Here is a 6,524-nt window from a genome sequence, read left to right on the forward strand (position 1 = left end):
GCAGGAAGGCTGAACCGACAGACAAGCGTGGGTGAAGAAGAGTCTGCGAAATTGGTTCATAGAGGTGCCAAATAAAAGCCATGTTATTATTCATGCCCGTTTTCCAGACCCATGTCCTCAGGGATATTCGTTGTTACAATGGGTTATTACAATTGTTTGTACTTTAATCTTTGGTTTTTTTCAATTGCTTCTATGCAAATGTTTTTTGCAGGCCTCGTTGAATGCATGAGCAAGCCCTTGTCCGCACAAGGAAACCTTGCGCCTTCTCAATATCAACCATCGCCTCCTGTATTTTTTCAATGCCAACGCATCAACCACGAGCGGCCAGCTTTTATTTGTAACCAACTTGAAACTGTTTGTTTCTGTAAGTGTTTGTAACTGCTATTCTTCAGGCTATGTTAGTTTTGTAAGAACAGGCATTGTACTTGTATCGTTGATCGTTGATTGTTGGTATCAGGATTGTTTGATGATAAATAATTGTCTTTTCAAGCGGGTATCTTGTGTGCTGTTCACTTTGTTTCCTCAGTAGCACATTGCATAAATTTTGTGTCCTGTTGACCCGTGTAGTATAACTAAAGCGAGACCTAGCTGTTATCAGATTTCTTTTCGAAGACTCTGGTCGCGCCGCGCCGCGTGACTGCGGTGGCTAGATACCGTGAGCGCAGACGAGATACGACGACAAGCTGAGCCCCTTAAGTGCTCTGCACTTAAAAGAGGCACGGACATAGTACTGCCTAGGGGTACCAAGGGGAGCCAACAGATGCATACACTGCGACACAAAGCAAATTAAGACACCCTCGGCCAGCACATATCAATTCCTCAGGGAATGCAATCCCCTCTCGAGACCCTTCGGTGAACTTTGAAGCTGGCAGGACCTCATAAGGCGCGGTTACATGGCTGGAACACGAGTGCTTTGCGGCAAGTTGGCCCAGTGTCAAGGGAGCATGTCCAAGCCTGCTGGCGCAGTGGCTTCGCTGCGCTATAGTAGTGCCTAGAATATTCTAGGCACTATAGCTGCGCCTTTCGAGCAAGTCCTGCAATTTATACATGACGTCAGCAGAAACTGGGTTCACTGCGCCTTTGTGGCAGCCATGCAAACGTGGCTACATACTGTCTTACAAGTCCTCCCTTTGTTGCTGTAGAACTGTTATGGACCAAGTCTTCAGCCCACAGCAGGCCCTCTTCTCCCCTGCTGCCTGTTCTACCTCGAAGTTTTTCTTCGTCGTTTTCAGGTATTGGGTATTCATTCTTCTCATTATTTGGTAATGGTAGTGACTTCGCCTTCATAACTTGTAGGGACTACAGCTATATCCTAGCAGACAAACAAGTAGTGAAGCAAAAGGGGCGGATTTGGCATGAAATTTAAAATAGTAATTTCGTGCAATTAATGCTTCTCAACTTTCGTCTGAGGGGAAGATGATGTGATGGGATTGGAAGAGGAGCTGCGCAAGGGAAGGGAAACTTGGCGAGAAATTAAAAGCATACTTTCTCACGTGCTCTGAACCCTTTGTGAGGAATATCTAGCATGGCTGGTGCAGTGAGAGGGAAAATGCATGGTTATGGGGGAGAGAAGAGGCATTGCACACGTGGGAATTTGGCACGAAATTAGATGTGCAATTCCAAGCATGTGCACTGAGGGGGCCAACAAATAGTAGTATGTACTAATATATATTAGTAGGAAGTTATATGGGGGAGAAGGCATGATGGCGAGGGAAGAGGCATGCACTTGCAAGGGAGCGATGTGCCCAGTTTCACTCACGCGCAACGCCGTATACGGCTGAATACCTTGCCTCGCTGAGGCACTGATTGGGAAAAGCGGGGGTGGGGGACAGGACAGGCGCTGCGGAAGGGTTATTTGGAGCAAAATTTGATTGCACGCTTTCCACAAGGCCATCTGGACTTGACGCCGAGATGACAACGCAATGAATTGGGGCATAATTTCTGCGAGAAATAAAAACATTGTGGATATCGCATGTTCCACAGAGACTTGCGTGGCACACCGAATTGCAGAAAGGCTGATTCATTGGTGAGCTCACATAGCACGGCGCTCCACGTGCTAATGTAATTTTAATGCACTCTTCTCTGGATGAAAACATTGTCATTTCTTTCTCTCCCGAAGGTGGAAAATGCACCCATGTTATTTTATAAAGAATGGTAAGGATCTGCTGCTTCTGGTCATCCTCAAATCGGCAAAACTGCTCTAGCTAGCATACACATGATGAAGCAAGTGAAATGGTTGGTATCACTGTCACAGCGAGCTCTGCTTCACTATAAAGTTAGCTATGCCTAGCTACATAGCTGAGTCAAATTGCAACATCCCAAGTAGCACAGAACATTAGAATAACGTTATCTGGAAGTTGCGAAAGTTTAAATAACGTTAAATGTTACGAGGCAATGTTTATGTAACGTTTAAAAAAAACATTCAATGTTTATGTTATGTTAGAAACGTTATTTTTACGTTGAAAACAAACATGTATGTTAACGTTTTGTTCCCAACATTTATTTAACGTTTAGGAAACAACTTAAAACCAATGTTAGAAATACTAACGTTATTACAATGCTCATACTCAACATTAAATTAATGTAAATATACAAACATTATAATAACGTTCAGGACATGTTCAGGAAACAACTTATCACCAATGTTAGAAATGGTAACGTTATTAAAATGCTCAGGACTCAACATTAAAGTAATGTACAAATTGAAACATTATAATAACGTTCAGGGCATGTTCACGGCAGAACATTAATGGGATGTAAAAATGTAAACATTATTATAATGTTAAGAAGTACCCGCAAAGCAACGTTATAGGTAACATCTTTATTGCAACATTATTACAATGTTCAAGGCATAACGTTGAAGTAATTTTAGAAATTTAACGTTATTAAAATGCTCGAGGTAATACTGTCAGGTAACGTAATAAATCTGAACATAAGCATAACATTTATGTTACAACGGCAGGGTGATGTTATGCTTGAAGCATTAGCGAAATGTTCAAACTAATTGCACAATACAACTGGCTTTTACCAAAGTCTTCAGGGGTACAGGGGGTCAAAACATGTCCTCCCCCCGAAATTTCTCGTGAGGGAAGTGGGGAGGAGGGGGGGGGGGGGGGGTCATCCAGGACGGGTGATTCGCGCGAACGTGAATCGCACGCGCCAGATAACGCTTCCAGGCTCCAGCACGTACCGGTCGGTTCTTCTGGCTCCCTCTTCACCATTTTGACATATTAAAGGGGGGGGGGGGGGGAGAGGATATTTCGGGTTATTTCCTTATTTCACATATATAGAACTTTGCATCTCGTGCCGTCGGCGTGTCGCCACCGATTCTGCTATCTTTGGCGTGTCTTCCGCGGCCAACTTCCAGCTCGTTTGAGCAGCTCTGGCGGCTCAACCCCCCCCCCCCCCCCTCCCCCATCCGATATAAAATCCTGGCTACGCCAATACTTTTAAAAATCGCAGCCACATTATTTCAGTGCTTGACTGCATTTTGACGCCGCCGGAGATGTGCTGAGACAAATGTTGTAAGTGTGTATGCGTGCGTGTTTATTTTGTGTTATGAGCCCAGCCCAGCCCAGGACATGGGCAAGCCAACGTGTTGAGGAAGATAAATTACAGCGCCAATCGTGTCATCAGTTGTGGTTTTGGCCGCTGCGAGTCTGCGCTAGGGTGGCTATCCGCGCGAAACATTTCTCAGGCAAGGCGGCTTTCCCCTCAGTTGCCTTTTGTTCCCTCAGAGGAACAGCTCCGTCAACAACCGGTCCCATTTATGACCAGTCCTATTGTTGCCCACCGCCGCTCCCCTCGTTTTGCAAGGCGTGTATCATGCGGGTGCGCGTGGCGGGTGGGGGCTTGCTCCCCCTCTCAAGACCTGCAGGGGAAGTGCGTCAAAAGCCTGTTCTTGTGTCTTGTATTCCGGCGTGAGGCTGCCTGGTATTTTTCTTTTCTGTCATCTGCACTGAGCGCAAGAAAGAGCGACAGCACAGAGCAGCAGGTGTTTTGCGTCATCGAGAAGTACACTTGTTGCCGGGAAACAACGATTTGCAAGTCAAATGCAGGTTACTTCAAATATACACGAAAACACGCTTTTAACTATTTTCAGTAAGCATCATATGAAGTTAAATTAATTTTAGGAATTGACTAGGAATGATTAGGAATGAATGACTAGGATGAATGAATGAATGAATGAATGAATGAATGAATAAAATAATGAATGAATGACTAGGAATGAATAGGAATAGAAAAAAATGAATAGGAATTGACAGTGTTATGTGTAATTTTTACATTCCTGTCACGTTTGCACCGCAAATTCTGCGCCATTGAAGCAGAAAACAAAAATGCGAGAGCTGCTTCTTATCAATGCGGCGATCGAATTAACACCCATTGGATGATTTGGTAGATCTGTAACGAACTCACACCTACAGTGAAAGCCAGAGTTGCCCTGCGCATGCAACGCGAGACTGCGACACCGCAGTTTTGCGTTATTTTGTTTCGCATTAGCCATATAAAGTACAACAGCATTGTTATGGTGCATCAGCCACAGAGGAAGAAGACACGAACGCCAGTGCCTAGCCTGCTCGCACGTGTGCTAAATTGTAGCCAAAACAACACGCTGGGCGCGCTCAGATCGACTCTGAGGTGTACATGTATTGAAAAGGAAGAAGCCGATGCTCTGGCGTTCTTGGTCTGCGCGGGGCCTTCTGTTCTGTAAATACGCCTTGTTGGTTGATGGATTGTAGGGTTTAACGCGCCGATGCAACGCGGGCGATGAGGCGCGCCGTAGTGAAGGGCTCCGGATTAATTTTGACCACCTGTGGATCTGTAACGTGCGCCTAAATCTCGTACGCACGTGCGTTTTTGCTTTTCGCCTCCATCGGAAAAGCGGCCGCAGCGGCCGGGAATCGAACCAGCGTCCTCGTGCCCAGCAGCACAACGCCTTAGCCACTGAGCCACCAAGGCGGGTGTAAATACGCCTTGTAAATACATCTTCGTTTCACGTCTTCCTCTCTGTAACATTTTGGTGGCGGTTGCTAACCATATATCCATGCTCCTGCCTTGAGCCTATACGAGCGCGTAAGTGCTCGCTATCGATGATACCCCACGCTCACGCTCGCGCTACAAACGGCTAGCCTCCTGGTTATAAGTTTAGTCGGGAAATCGACTTCATGATGTCGATGGGCGGTGGACCCTAGGTGAAATCAAGCACTGGGACCCTTGCGAAGTATCTAATCAAGCTGTACAGCCTTCCTTTGTAGCCGCATAACTGTATTTCTAGAGTGGATTTCAACTTTTAACATCTACGTATATAAACTGCACTCCGCTGTCGCTCCAATTCCTCCCCATAGCGCTGCGTTGGCGGCACGATTGCTGCCTAAATATTTTGATGTCTGCTGCTGCGGTGTTGTTAATTCACTGCAAAAGCTATAATGTTTGACAACTGTATTACCTTTGATGAAACTTGATAAAAATATTTAGGCGACGAAATTGAAACTTTGAAAACGTCCCTTTGCGGCAGACTTAATCAATTCGTCAATTTTGATGCAAGCCTAGGTTTATCCGCCGTGTAAAAGCACGCACCACGTCGAAATATAGAGTTACGCGTACAGTTTGTAACTCCTGTTGAAGTTTCTGTTGAAATTTGCAGCCGCGCACATCACCTGTTGACCAGCCCCATGAACAGCACTCTCAAAAGCCCGATCCACTTGCTAGCCATCTCCAGGAGCCCCCTGTTGACCCCTGTCGGTGCCTTCACCACTCAAGTCGGCTTGTTGTGTGCATGTGGCAGCGGCCTACCTTCCTTCAGCGCCGCTTTTTACCTTTTCCGCCGGCGCTGCGTTGTACTTTCTCAAAGCCCCCTTCGGACACGCATCCTGCACTGCTTGCCTGCGATCATGGGCTCATGCTCACCGGCTCGCGCGACTCCAACCTTTTTTGGACCACGCCATTTTCTATACCTCACAACGCACACGCTTGAGATTCACTCCTTTAGCCTTAAAAAAAAACTGTGGCAGGGACAGGAATAAAACCTAAGAACATGTGGTTACAAGCAGGCGGCTTACCTTAAGCCAATTAATGTGAGAGTTCCTTTGCCTGGACGCTTTCAGCCTTTTCAAATGTGGGGATCATTCTTGCTGAAGTCCTGAAATGCTAAGGCAAGTGGCATCATCTCAGCACCAATTTTAACACGAAAGTGTTTTATTCCGGGGTACAACAAAACCCCACCGACGTCATATCCGTCACGGAAATGACATCGCCAGAACATGTTCCACTGACGCAGCAGCGCTAAATTTTGAGCCCACGATCACTTTGGCCGCATTGGGAGGTGTCAGACGCTTTGCCAACTGGGCTATGACTCACGCCTGTTTAGCTCTACAAACACGCCTTACACCCTTTCCTATAAGAATCTCTATTCAGGTGGTGCTGCCGTCTAGGAGAGGTCAAACAAAGTAGTGCGTTGCGATGCTGATGTGCACCGATAGTTGGCGCTACTGCTGCGGGCTGCGAACTCTGTCTCTTGCATTCCA

Source organism: Haemaphysalis longicornis, unplaced genomic scaffold, assembly GCF_048455015.1.
Source record: "Haemaphysalis longicornis isolate Haplotype H1 unplaced genomic scaffold, Haemaphysalis longicornis Haplotype H1 scaffold_898, whole genome shotgun sequence".
Lineage (NCBI taxonomy): Eukaryota > Metazoa > Arthropoda > Arachnida > Ixodida > Ixodidae > Haemaphysalis > Haemaphysalis longicornis.